General features: G+C 39.3%; 1 protein-coding gene across 1 annotated transcript in view; it reads right to left on the bottom strand.

The window, feature by feature from the left end:
• The window catches only part of GTF2F2 (general transcription factor IIF subunit 2), a 151,427-nt gene that overhangs the window by 73,706 nt on the left and 62,834 nt on the right, over positions 1–14,887 (bottom strand). The gene's annotated exons all lie outside the window — the stretch shown is intronic.

Raw genomic sequence — 14,887 nt, 5'->3', positions numbered from 1 at the left:
CAGGAAGGGTGTCTATTAGCACTGGCATGTAAGTAATGAGAAGTAATGTGTTAAGAAGCTGTTGGGCATCAGGAAGTTACAGGCGTTCATTTCCACAAGACCACTCGATCCAGTTCAATGTGGAGGCCTTTAAGAGCACTTCCAACTCAAGTTAAAACACAGACAAGGTTAGAACCAAGATTTTGGACTGATACTTGAGATTTGAGGCTACTTTCCTGATTCTTCCTTACATCACACCTGTGTCTACCCTCGCTGGAAAAGGACTAAAGAAATAATATTTTAACAGAGCAAGAGCATTTAAAAGATAAACCATTTTTAATACTCCTACCAGTCTCCACTGTTCTCATTTAAAATCTTTTCCTAGCAGTTTCTGCCTGTGATTCACAGGGCAAGGCCTATTAATACATGCTACTTGGCATCTTAACAAACCAGTTGGGCAAAGCTGCAATCCCTATGTTATTAAGAAGGTGTTTCTTGCCGTATTCAAATTTGTCAATTGATGTTCTGATCTCTATCTAATACTCAGGAATTTTAGGAATAAAAGATCATGCTCAGATTTCAGTAAACCTACAGAGTCAGCATTTGATTAATTACCTCAAAAGCAACAAAATGAGCAGCCATATCAGTACTCCCCCAAATTATCTGTTCATGCAATATGTTTTCTTGTGATGATATTCAAATTACAAACATGCCTAAACAGCTGGGAATTCCCAATTTTAAACCAAATACTGAAACCATAATTTGAGGACTAGACTTCGGATTAGAAAACATCTCGGCTTCCTCACTCCTACTACTGCTCTTCAACTTTTCCCCTATGGACTGGGAGAAAGAAGGTTTACGTACATTCCTATACAAGGGATGTTGTAATGCTCATCAAAGAGCACCTGTGAATGACAAGACTGGTTGTCCGGGAGTAGGAGAGTGGTTACGTAAGGTACAAAATCGAAGATGGAGGCCTTAAGTGTACAAAGGAGTTGGGACTGTTCTAGGAGTCTACAGAAGCCATAACAAACCTTTCGTCAAAGAAATAACTTAGAGAACGACATTTTTAAAACAAACATTTGTATGTTTTACTGTTTACAAGGCAGGTTCACAAGTTATCATTCCTCCTATACTTCACAGTAGTCTTCTTTTTGCTTGTTATATATAATTATATAAATAATTTAATATATATAATTAATCAATATAAATCCTCAAATACAGATGTGGGCATAATGTTGTAAGGCTGTATAAACAGACATAATTCCTAATCTAAAAGTTGCTTTCAAGAATAAGAGGTTGGCTCTACCTCTCCACACCAGCTTTCTAGTTCCCAATTCCCTCTTCCTCTTTCTCCTCTTGCCCTTCCAGTCCTCTGACTCTGAGCCCCCAGAACCAGCCTCTGGCCCCATACATGTACGGCTGCCCCACTGCAGGACCTCTGGTTTGCTGGCAGCTGTGTCTCAGAAAAAGCTGTCTTCAGCAAGGCAGAAGCAGTTCCCTGCTGGTATTCCCAGAGTCTGGTGGAACGCCTAACACATACTGTGTGGCTGACAGGGTCTTGGTGCTCCCGCCAGGTGTCAGGCGTGAACCTCTGAGGGGGGAGAGCCAAGTTCAGGACACTGGTCCACCACAGACCTCCCTGGTGGTATCAATCGGTGAGAGCTCTCCCAGAGATCTCCATCTCAACACTAAGACCCAGCTACACTCAACGACCAGCAAGCTCCAGTGCTGGACACCCCATGCCAAACAACTATCAAAACAGGAACACAACCCCACCCATTAGCAGAGAGGCTGCCTAAAATCATAATAAGTTGACAGACACCCCAAAACACACCACCAGACGCGGTCCTGCCCATCAGAAAGACAAGATCTAGCCTCATCCACCAGAACACAGGCACCAGTCCCCTCCACCAGGAAGCCTACACAACCCACTGAACCAACCTTACCCACTGGGGGCAGACACCAAAAACAATGGCAACTACGAACCTGCAGCCTCTGAAAAGGAGACCCCAAACACAGTAAGTTAAACAAAATGAGAAGACAGAGGAATATAAAGCAGATGAAGGAGCAAGGTAAAAACCCACCAGGAAAAATAAATGAAGAGGAAATAGGCAGTCTACCTGAAAAAGAATTCAGAATAATGATACTAAAGATGATCCAAAATCTTGGAAATAGAATGGAGACAATACAAGAAATGTTTAACAAGGACCTAGAAGAACTAAAGAGCAAGCAAACAATGATGAACAACACAATAAATGAAATTAAAAATTCTCTAGAAGGAATCAATAGCAGAATAACTGAGGCAGAAGAATGGATAAGTGACCTGGAAGATAAAATACTGGAAATAACTACTGCAGAGCAGAATAAAGAAAAAAGAATGAAAAGAATTGAGGACAGTCTCAGAGACCTCTGGGACAACATTAAATGCACCAACATTCGAATTATAGGGATCCCAGAAGAAGAAGAGAAAAAGAAAGGGACTGAGAAAATATTTGAAGAGATTATAGTTGAAAACTTCCCTAATATGGGAAAGGAAATAGTCAATTAAGTCCAGGAAGCACAGAGAGTCCCATCAGGATACATCCAAGAAGAAACATGCCAAGACACATATTCATCAAACTATCAAAAATTAAATACAAAAAAAAAAATTAAAAGCAGCAAGGGAAAAGCAACAAATAACATACAAGGGAATCCCCACAAGGTTAACAGCTGATCTTTCAGCAGAAACTATGCAAGCCAGAAGGGTGTGGCAGGACATATTTCAAGGGATGAAAGGGAAAAACCTACAACCAAGATTACTCTACCCAGAAAGGATCTCATTCAGATTCGACGGAGAAATTAAAACCTTTACAGACAAGCAAAAGCTAAGAGAATTCAGCACCACCAAACCAGCTTTACGACAAATGCTAAAGAACTCCAGGCAGGAAACACAAGAGAAGGAAAAGACCTACAATAACAACCCAAAACAATTAAGAAAACGGTAATACGAACATATATATCGATAATTACCTTAAATGTAAATGAAATAAATGCTCCAACCAAAAGACATAGACTGGCTGAATGGATACAAAAACAAGACCCATATATATGCTGTCTACAAGAGACCCACTTCAGACCTAGGGACACATATAGACTGAAAGTGAGGGGATGGAAAAAGATATTCCATGCAAATGGAAATCAAAAGAAAGCTGGAGTAGCAATTCTCATATCAGACAAAATAGACTTTAAAATAAAGATTATTAAAAGAGACAAGGAAGGACACTACATAATGATCAAGGGATCAATCCAAGAAGAAGATATAACAATTGTAAATATTCATGCACCCAATACATAAGGCAAATGCTAACAGCCATAAAAGGGGAAATCGACAGTAACACAATAATAGTGGGGGACTTTAACACCCCACTTTCACCAATGGACAGATCCAAAATGAAAATAAGGAAACACAAGCTTTAAATGACACATTAAACAAGATGGATTTAATTTATATTTATAGGATATTCCATCCCAAAACAACAGAATACACTTTCTTCTCAAGTGCTTATGGAACATTCTCCAGGATAGATCATATCTTGGGTCACAAATCAAGCCTTGGTAAATTTAAGAAAACTGAAATTGTACCAAGTATCTTTTCCGACCACAACGCTATGAGACTGGATATCAATTACAGGAAAAAGAAATACAAACACACGGAGGCTAAACAATATGCTACTAAATAACCAAGAGGTCACTGAAGAAACCAAAGAGGAAATCAAAAAATACCTAGAAACAAATGACAATGAAAATACAATGACCCAAAACCTATGGGATGCAACAAAAGCAGTTCTAGGAGGGAAGTTTGGAGCAATACAATCCTACCTCAAGAAACAAGAAAAATCTCAAATAAATAAACAACCTAACCTTACACCTAAAGCAATGAGAGTAAGAAGAGCAAAAAAACCCCCAAAGTTAGCAGAAGGAAAGAAATCATAAATACCAGATCAGAAATAAATGAAAAAGAAATGAAGGAAATGATAGCAAAGATCAATAAAACTAAAAGATGGTTCTTTGAGAAGAAAAACAAAATTGATAAACCATTAGCCAGTCTCATCAAGAAAAAAAGGGAGAAGACTCAGATCAATAGAATTAGAAATGAAAAAGGAGAAGTAACAACTGACACTGCAGAAATACAAAGGATCATGAGAGATTACTACAAGCAACTATATGCCAATAAAATGGACAACCTAGAAGAAAAGAACAATTTCTTGGAAAAGCACAACCTTCTGGACTGAACCAGGAAGAAACAGAAAATACAAACAGACCAATCACAAGCACTGAAATTGAAACTGTGATTAAAAATCTTCCAACAAACAAAAGCCCAGGACAGATGGCTTCACAGGTGAATTCTATCAAACATTTAGAGAAGAGCTAACACACATCCTTCTCAAACTCTTCCAAAATACAGCAGAGGGAGGAACACTCCCAAACTCATTCTACAAGGCCACCATCACCCTGATACCGAAACCAGACAAAGATGTCACAAAAAAAGAAAACTATAGGCCAACATCACTGATGAACATAGGTGCAAAAACACTTAACATAATACTAGCAAACATAATCCAACAGCACATTAAAAGGACCATATACCATGATCAAGTGGAATTTATCCCAGGAATGCAAGGATTCTTCAATATACGCAAATCAATCAATGTGATAAACCATATTAACAAAGTGAAGAATAAAAACCATATGATCATCTCAATAGATGCAGAGAAAGCTTTCGACAAAATTCAACACCCATTTATGATAAAAACTCTCCAGAAAGTAGGCACAGAAGGAACTTACCTCAACGTAATAAAGGCCATATATAACAAACCCACAGCCAACATCATTCTAAACAGTGAAAAACTGAAACCATTTCTACTAAGATCAGGAACAAGACAAGGTTGCCCACTCTCACCACTATTATTCAACATAGTTTAGAAGTTTTAGCCATAGCAATCAGAGAAGAAAAAGAAATAAAAGGAATCCAAATCAGAGAAGAAGAAGTAAAACTGTCACTGTTTGCAGATGACATGATACTATACATAGAGAATCCTAAAGATGCTACCAGAACACTACTAGCGCTAATCAATGAATCTGGTAAAGTAGCAGGACACAAAATTAATGCACAGAAATCTCTTGCATTCCTATACACTAATGATGAGAAATCCGAAAGAGAAATTAAGGAAACACTCCCATTTACCATTGCAACAAAAAGAGTAAAATACCTAGGAATAAACCTACCTAAGGAGACAAAAGACCTGTATGCAGAAAACTATAAGACACTGATGAAAGAAATTAAAGATGATACAAACAGATGGAGAGATACATCGTGTTCTTGGGTTGGAAGAATCAACATTGTGAAAATGACTATACTACCCAAAGCAACCTACAGATTCAATGCAATCCCTATCAAACTACCATTGGCATTTTTCACACAACTAGAACAAAAAAACTGCACAATTTGTATGGAAGCACAAAAAACCCCGAATAGCCAAAACAATCTTGAGAAAGAAATACGGAGCTGGAGGAATCAGGCTCCCAGACTTCAGAGTATACTACAAAGCTACAGTAATCAAGACAGTATGGTACTGGCACAAAAACAGAAATATAAATCAATGGAACAGGACAGAAAGCACAGAGATAAACCCACACACATATGGTCACCTTATGTTTGCTAAAGGAGGCAAGAATATACAATGGAGAGAAGACAGCCTCTTCAATAAGTGGTGCTCGGAAAACTGGACAACTACATGTAAAAGAATGAAATTAGAACACTCCCTAACACCATACACAAAAATAAACTCAAAATGGATTAAAGACCTAAATGTAAGGCCATACACTATAAAACTCTTAGAGGAAAACATAGGCAGAACACTCCATGACATAAATCACAGCAAGATCCTTTTTGACCCACCTCCTAGAGAAATGGAAATAAAACCCAAAATAAATAAATGGGACCTAATGAAACTTCAAAGCTTTTGCACAGCAAATGAAACAAGAAACAAGACGAAAAGATAACCCTCAGAATGGGAGAAAATATTTGCAAACAAAGCAACTGGCAAAGGACTAATCTCCAAAATATACAAGCAGCTCATGCAGCTCAATAGCAAGAAAACAAACAACCCAATCCAAAAATGGGCAGAAGACCCAAACAGACATTTCCCCAAAGAATATATACAGATTGCCAACAAACACATGAAAGGATGCTCAACATCACTAATCATTAGAGAAATGCAAGTCAAAACTACAATGAGGGGCTTCCCTGGTGGCGCAGTGGTTGAGAGTCCACCTGCCGATGCAGCGGACACGGGTTCGTGCCCTGGTCCGGGAAGATCCCACATGCCGTGGAGTGGCTGGGCCCGTGAGCCATGGCTGCTGAGCCTGCGCGTCCGGAGCCTGTGCTCCGCAACGGGAGACGCCACAACAGTGAGAGGCCCGCATACCGCAAAAAAAAACAAAAAACAAAAAACTACAATGAGGTATCACCTCACACCGGTCAGAATGGCCATCATCAAAAAATCTACAAACAATAAATAATGGAGAGGGTGTGGAGAAAAGGGAACCCTCTTTCACTGTTCATGGGAATGTAAATTGATACAGCCACTATGGAGAACAGTATGGAGGTTCCTTAAAAAACTAAAAATAGAACTACCATATGACCCAGCAATCCCAGTACTGGGCATATACCCTGAGAAAACCATAATTCAGAAAGAGTCATGTACCATCATGTTCACTGCAGCACTATTTACAATAGCCAGGACATGGAAGCAACCTATGTGCCCATCGACAGATGAATGGATAAAGAAGATGTGGCACACATATACAGTGGAATATTATTCAGCCATAAAGAGAAATGAAATTGAGTTATTTGTAGTGAGATGGATGGATCCAGAATCTGTCATACAGGGTGAAGTACGTCAGAAAGCGAAAAAAAATACTGTATGCTAACACATATATATGGAATCTAGAAAGAAAAAGAAAAAAAAGGTTCTGAAGAACCTAGGGGTAGAACAGGAATAGAGACGCAGATATAGAGAATGGACTTGAGGACACAGAGAGCGGGAAGGGTAAGCTGGGACGAAGTGAGAGAGTGGCATGGATATATATACACTACCAAATGTAAAACAGATAGCTAGTGGGAAGCAGCCACATAGCACAGGGAGATCAGCTTGGTGCTCTGTGACCACCTAGAGGGGTGGGATAGGGAGGGTGGGAGGGAGACGCAAGAGGGAGGGGATATGGGGATATATGGATAGCTGACTCACTTTGTTATACAGCAAAACTTACACACCATTGTAAAGCAATTATACTCCAATAAAGATGTTAACAAAAAATAGACAAATGGGGGGCTTCCCTGGTGACGCAGTGGTCGAGAGTCCGCCTGCAGATGCAGGGGACACGGGTTCGTGCCCTGGTCCGGGAAGATCCCACATGCCGCGGAGCAGCTGGGTCCCTGAGCCATGGCCGCTGAGCCTGTGCGTCTGGAGCCTGTGCTTCACAACGGAAGAGGCCACAACAGTGGGAGGCCCGCGTACCGCAAAAAAAATAGACAAATGGATAAAGAAAAAAAAATAAGAGGTTGAATAAAACCCAGAAATAAAATATAGTTTTATTTAAAAAAATGAAGTAATGCTGCATTGTAATAATAAATGAAAAGGAAAATCAGAGTACTGTGATAGTTTGTCTTAGTTAGACCTTCATCAAAGGGTGCAATGCAGCTTTGGCTGTTGCACTTGAAATTAGAGAGAATTCAAAAACAATAGCAAATGTGATTAAATGGACAGAAAAACAAATCCTTCTAGGAAAGATTAAGTCTCCTGGAGAAAAGACTTTTACTATAGTGCTTCATTACAGTTAAATAGTGCCAAACACTGTGCTAGATGTGATGAGGGGTACAAAGGAAGAAAAATACAGACCCCTGCACTTAGAAAGCCTGTAATATAGTTGAGGGATACAATATTAATATAGACCATCTGATGACACATGTTTAAATCAACTGAATATGATTCAAGTTTCATTACTTTCATCCTCAATAACTCCTGTTCTCTTCACCATGTTTAGGAACAGTAGTAATACCACATACTAATTCAGTTCTTTACAATTTTCAAGACACTTTAATAGTAAGTGATCCTCATAACTACAGAGTAGAAATTATGCCCTCATCATTAAGAACTCCTTTGGGATAAGTTCCCCTTCCTGAGCTCATCAATTTCCTGTATATGGTAGTTCTTCGACTCTGCTGGATCCTAAGAATCACCTGGGAAGCTTTTTAAAAACTACTGGGCCCACTGTCAGAGATTCTACCTTAATTGCACTGTGCGGGCAAGAGGTGTTTTTACAACCTCGCTAGATAATTCTAATATGCAGCAGCCAGGGTTGAGAACTACTGCCCTGATATTTCTCTCCTCCTCTCCCCTACATCTTTTCCTCTTCCTGTATCTCTGGTAATTTTATTTTCTGGTGGTATGGGGATAACAGCTTACAGAACTGCTCAAATTTTCATCAAATCTAAGATACCATCAATTGTAATAGTCACCATCATTTTATGTGCCCCCAAGAAAGACAAAATACTACCATGAGAATTTTACAAGCCAATGATTTTAAGACGTACCCTGATTTCAGAAATGTTAAATGTGAAAAAGTGTGCAATATGATAGACTTCTCCATCCCTGATTTGCAATCACTCTACGCTGTGTAAGAACTCCATTTCCTCCTATGACCCATGATATCCCGTCCTGCTGGTTCAGGACCCCCTCTCTCCTCAACACCATGTCATCACTGAAGACACAAGAGAATCTAAAATCAAGATGATAACAGGAGGGACATTGGTAGGACACCGCATCAGCAGCAGAGACTCTTTGGGTTACTGATTTCATAATATTAACTTTACAACTTTTCAAAGTCATGAAACCTCATTTTGAGATTGTAGACAATGGCTATTAACTTAAAACATCTCCTTCTGAAAGAGGAGGCAAAATTCCGTTTTGCCAAATAGCACTATAAAAATGAGTTCTACACAATATAATTTCAGTGTTCATTTGATGGCTCATAGAAGTGCTTTGCTCATCTAGTTACAATAAAATTTTCCAGTGAATAATAATGCATAGTCTGCATTTCAAAAAAAGAAAAGCAAACTCATTATTAAAAACTTAAATGACTTCTGCCTACAGAATTATAAAATACAGTTTTCCCTGAAATACTCATCTCCCAAAGTACATTTAAAATATGAATTAATGTAACTTGTAAATTGTTTTCAAGATTACCTCTGTAATGAAAAGCAAAGGAACGTGGAATGGAATTTTGCCAGAACTTCTCATTTAGTCTGTCATTTTTATTTGTGCTCCTTTTGATACAAAGTGTTTTCATCTTTTCTACACTCAAGTGAGGTTTAAAACTCTGCTGCTGCAGCAAAGTTTCCTGGGCTTCTCTGAAGACTCAGTTCAACACTGCAAAACATTTACAAGCTTATTCACCTGACTGGAATTACACATCCACATCACCTTCCTGCCAAAGCTATACTGAATGTGTCCCAGGAGGACTTCAGCACTCTGCACAGGTGGTGAGATACTGTGGTCAGTCAGCTCCATAAGGTAGTGAGGTAGTACTTGTGGGGATGGAAGCCCAGTACAAGACAACATCTAATTTTGCAGAAAAATTTTATATTTCAAAATGAAACTAAAGTGTTTTTTTTTTTTTTTTTTTTTTTGCGGTACACGGGCCTCTCACCGTTGTGGCCTCCCCTGTTGCGGAGCACAGGCTCCAGATGCACAGGCTCAGTGGCCATGGCTCACAGGCCCAGCTGCTCTGCAGCACGTGGGATCTTCCAGGACTGGGGCACGAACCCGTGTCCCCTGCATCGGCAGGCGGACTCTCAATCACTGCGCCACCAGGGAAGCCCGAAACTAAAGTTTTGATGTTCAAATAGAATTAGATTAACACAGAAAAATCCTTGATTCTTAAAATATGTTAATACATTACACTGTGTAATTTATTTATATTTTTTAACACCAAAAAGGAGGCTAAAATAACAAGATTACAGCTGAATATCAAAATGAATATTTCTCACATTCAATGCTATTAACAGGAGGCTATGAAGAACAAGAAAGCCACACACTAAAAAAGAGAAACTCAGCTTGTAAAAGTTATAGGAAGATCAAGGCAAAAAGGAATGAGAGGACATGCAAGTCAGATGGCCAGAGGTTAGCCAGATTTTGGAAAATGAACAGATAAAGATATCACTGCAGAATCAAGTAGATGGGTATCAAATTCAAGTAAAGAAGAAAGACCCAGATCAATAAGCCTTAAAAAATCTGCAAAAGACCAGGGCAGAGACATAGTGCCAGCTTTAAGTGAAAATTGACAGCTACTGCTCTTTCTGCAGTTGGTTTTACTTTCTTCCTAAGGTAATAGGAAATAATCTTTTTTTAAAAACAGGCATTAATGTATGCAGGTGAAAATAACCAAAAAGATTTGGTAGAGACAGAGAATGAGGAAACAGAAGCCCAGTGTTTTTAATAAAGGCAGCTTCTGAGACCATCCCTTTTCCTTGGAAAGGAGTGCTTGAATTTCAGAAAGTGATCTGTTGAGTCTGGGGTAATTATCACATCTTTTATCTTCCAACCAAGAGAAATACCTTCTTGGTAAGGTTCCACTTCCTTCCATGGCAGGAGAATACCTCTGGCATATAAATGGAGCAAGCATATATTATGGTCATGTTCTGTGTCAATAATGTTGATGATGATGACCTCATTTCCTATCAAGAGTTGGTAGATAAGATGGAAATTCCCATTGACCTGGAATAAATTCTGCCTAATGCAGACAGTGGAAGATTAGCACCACCATATAGTGGAAAGGTTTTGCTAAAATTTGGTTAGGCATTGGGCCTAACCAATGAATATACTCATAACAAGAACCTGACAATGACACTGTTTACATCCTCAACGTTGGCTATCATCAACAGGAACACAAATAACAAATGTTGGCGAGGATGTGGAGAAAAGGGAATCCTCATACACTGTTGATGGGAATTAAACTGGTGCAGCCACTGTGGAAAAGAGTATGGAGGTTTCTCAAAAACTAAAAACAGAGCTACCATATGACCCAGCAATTCCACTCCTAGGTATATATTCAGAGAAAACTCTAATTCGAAAAGATACAGGCACCCAATGTTCATAGCAGCATTCTTTACAATTGCCAAGATATGAAAGCAACCTAAGTGTCCATCAACAGATGAATGGATAGAGTACACACACACACACACACACACACACACACACACACACGCACACACACGCACACACACACACACTGTAATACTACTCAGCCATAAAAAAGAATGAAATTTGCAGAACATGGATGGACTTGGAGGGTATTATGCTAAGTGAAAGAGGTCAGACTGAAAAAGACAAATACTATATGATATCACTTATATGTGAAATGTAAAAAATAAAACAAAACAAAACAAAAAAAGAAAGGCAGATAACACCAAGTGTTGGAAAAAAATGTGGGGAAACAGGAAACCACAGGCACTGCTGGTGGGAGAGTGCACTGATAGAGCTGATCTCGGGAGTCATCTGGCAGTTCTAAGTGAAACTGAACACGGCCAGCAAGCCCTCAAATTTCCACAGACACCCATAAGAGGACGTGCTTGAAACTGTTCATCACAGCAAGGGATTGAGGCAGCCTGGGTGTCCATCACTAGGGAATCAAAAACAACATGTATTGGGTACCTAAGTGTGAAATACCGTGTGCCACCCACAAGTAGTGAAACAGATGTATACACAGCAGCATGAACTAATTCAAAAAACAGAGTTGAATGAAAAAAGTAAGAAACAGATATATATATATATATATATATATGAAAATAAACCTTCAAAGTTGACTAAAGGGCTCTTTTATATGTGTGATTACAGATGTCTATGACAGACACTTTTTAAAAAATATATCTTTCTGCCTGCAAAGCGGATGAAATCTTCAAGTCTAGTGGTCAAGTGGACTAAAGCAAGCTAATCTTTTTTTTTTTTTTTTTGCGGTACGCGGGCCTCTCACCGTTGTGGCCTCTCCCATCGGAGCACAGGCTCCAGACGCGCAGGCTCAGCAGCCATGGCTCACGGGCCCAGCTGCTCCGCGGCATGTGGGATCTTCCCGGACCGGGGCACGAACCCGTGTCCCCTGCATCGGCAGGCGGACTCTCAACCACTGTGCCACCAGGGAAGCCCGTGAGCTAATCTTTGATGTGTAGGTTAAGTCCTTCTGCTGAAACCACTGAATTGATTACTTCCAGTTGGTATCTGCAGTGAGGCAGAGAAATGTAGTCACATAAACCATGGATGTTTGCCTTGGAAGAGTTATTGAAGCACCATTTTTACAGTTTTAGGGATGTGTGGACTTGACTGACATGACTCTCCCCACCCTACAGCCCCCCAAAGCAGGTAAATATAAGCTTAAAAAAGACTAAAAAGAAGACAACCTGGCTTTCTCCTAAGGGGCATATGAACCACCACAGCAGCAATGATCAACAAAGCCCCGTGATTTCTGTAAACTGCAATCATCTTGCTTTCATGGGGATGGAGTGGAGTAACGCAGAGAAGCTGGGACCTACTAGGTACCATTTTTCTTTCTCAAGACGGCAAGCTGGGAGCAATAGGACATAAAAGAAAAGTCCTACGGATTCTTATCAGCTTCCAGTCAGACAAGGCTTCTGCTACACTACTGTTGCCAGGCCGCGGCTGGCAAACAAATCACACAGGTCAGGTCTGCAGAAGCCAAGAACATCAGAGTGAAGTCTACAGAGAAAGAGCGGTCACGGGTTAGAGGCACATGTCTAGGCACAGGTCTGTCAAGGCAAGCCAGCAGAAACAAAGAACACACACCAGGAATTTTAAAAAGCAGAAACCAGAAGTGAGCAAGTCTGCAAGTGTAAGGTGGCCCTGGGGGTGATGGCTGAAGGGATCAGCAGTCCAACTTCCTTCAGTCCTACCTCACCTCCCCACCCCATGGAAGCAAATCCTCCAGCAGCACTAGCTTTAGGGCTCCCCCAGGAAGGCATCTATAAACAGGCCAAACGGTGTATCAGGAAGCAGACTAAGCCTTACACAGAATTCAACTGTATCACTTTATTTAAACATACAAAGAAAATTCTAGCACAGTCTCCACCACTCTACTACAGTTATGTTCTATTGATTCTGGTGTCCCACGAAGTTCACTGACACAGGACTGTAACTGTAAATGAAACTGGCATGCCTTTGCTGGTTCTGCCACTACATGGTACTACTCACGTGTATTGACTATTAACACAAGAATTCCATTTCTAAAGTTGTACCCCCCAAATCTACTCAATATTTCAGAAAAAGTCACAGCCATAGGTAAGACCTGATTCCAAAACCACAAAATCAACACATATGAAACTGTTAGAATATAATAGTAAACTCTTCTTAAATGATGCAGTACTGAGAGGAAGTTTTAGTCAAAATGTTGGCTTACTATTAAGTTGTAAGTTCTATACAAAACACTGAAAACTCTCGAGAATTCAATCTTACCTTTGGTTCAATTTCATGGTCTCAAAGCAAAAACTCAGCCCTAAGAATGTTATGTCTTAGATTCCTAGTTTAATTACAATGAAATTTTGATAAGCTCAAGGATACGTAAATACTAAATTCAAAATGCGCTATAATTAAAAGTAAAATTTTTATATCTGAAGAAAATCTAACATTGTTTAGAGAAAATGCAAGGCAAGCATTTTTAGAAGAATCTGTACCAATATTTCTATCAACACAAAGTTGAAAAAGTTTCAAATATCTTTAATGTAATAAAAATATAAATCAATTTAACAAAATCTAAAGTCTGATTCTGAGGACAATGCAGCTCCTCAGAATAATCTGGCAGGTAGATCAGCCAAATAATAGTGCACTGGGGACAACGCTCACATTTCTTACCACTGGGTCTTTAAATTCTAGAAACGAAGACTCAAGATCCCTAAAATGTTTGGGAAGGCAAGTTACAGCGGAAGGAGGAAAAAAAAGAAAGGGGAAAAAAAACACCACACTCACACTGTTCCAGCTCCAAAAAAAAGAGCAGCTAGGCTTTGGTCTTTTCTCTCCCCCTATGTGAACACTGAAAAAAAACCAACAGCGGCAAAAGAAATCCAACTAACTTAGCCCATGACACTATTTTACAGCAGGTATTTTGAATGTGTCTCTCTGTTATCTTCTCGAGGGAGGACATGCCTGCGTGCACGCACAGACAAACACACAGACACACGGTTACAGTATTTTCCACAGCAGTCCAAGTCTTTGTTCAGCAGTGAAGCACGTTTAGGGTGAAATAAGCTTATGAATTTTCCATAGGAAATCTTAACAAAAAAAAAAAAAGATTACTGTAAAACCAGACTTTTGTTAAAGGACATGAAGAAAATTTCTTCTCACTCGCTAAAGATCCACAAAGCAGAATCACAGGCAAATCCAATTAAATTCAAGTACAATGTCAGAAACAACAGGTTAAATATTCTCACTTGCGTCTCTAAAATGACTACACCACTTGTGAAATGTGTGACTTTTTTTAGGAGAAAAACTTCTATACACCTAGGTCCTTTGTCTCTGGGTTTCCTACTTATGATTTACTTTAAAAAATGATACTAATTCAACATACATTATTCTCCAAAAGGTGACACTATTATTCATTATTAAGCCTGCCTGATTAATAACTTAAAAGACATTTAGAAGTGGATAAAAATTCACACTTAGCTGGAGAATTAAACACATGTAACTGCTTAACTGCCAATAGGAAATTCAATTTATTCAGTAACTTTCATTACTTCAAAGAATACACATGAAAACCTTTTCACAGCGAGTTCCTTCCCTGATACAGTTAAATGCAAATTATC

The sequence above is a fragment of the Grampus griseus genome (assembly GCF_964374135.1).
Source record: "Grampus griseus genome assembly, chromosome: 18".
Classification (NCBI taxonomy): domain Eukaryota; kingdom Metazoa; phylum Chordata; class Mammalia; order Artiodactyla; family Delphinidae; genus Grampus; species Grampus griseus.
This window is presented reverse-complemented; position numbering and strand designations above follow the sequence as displayed.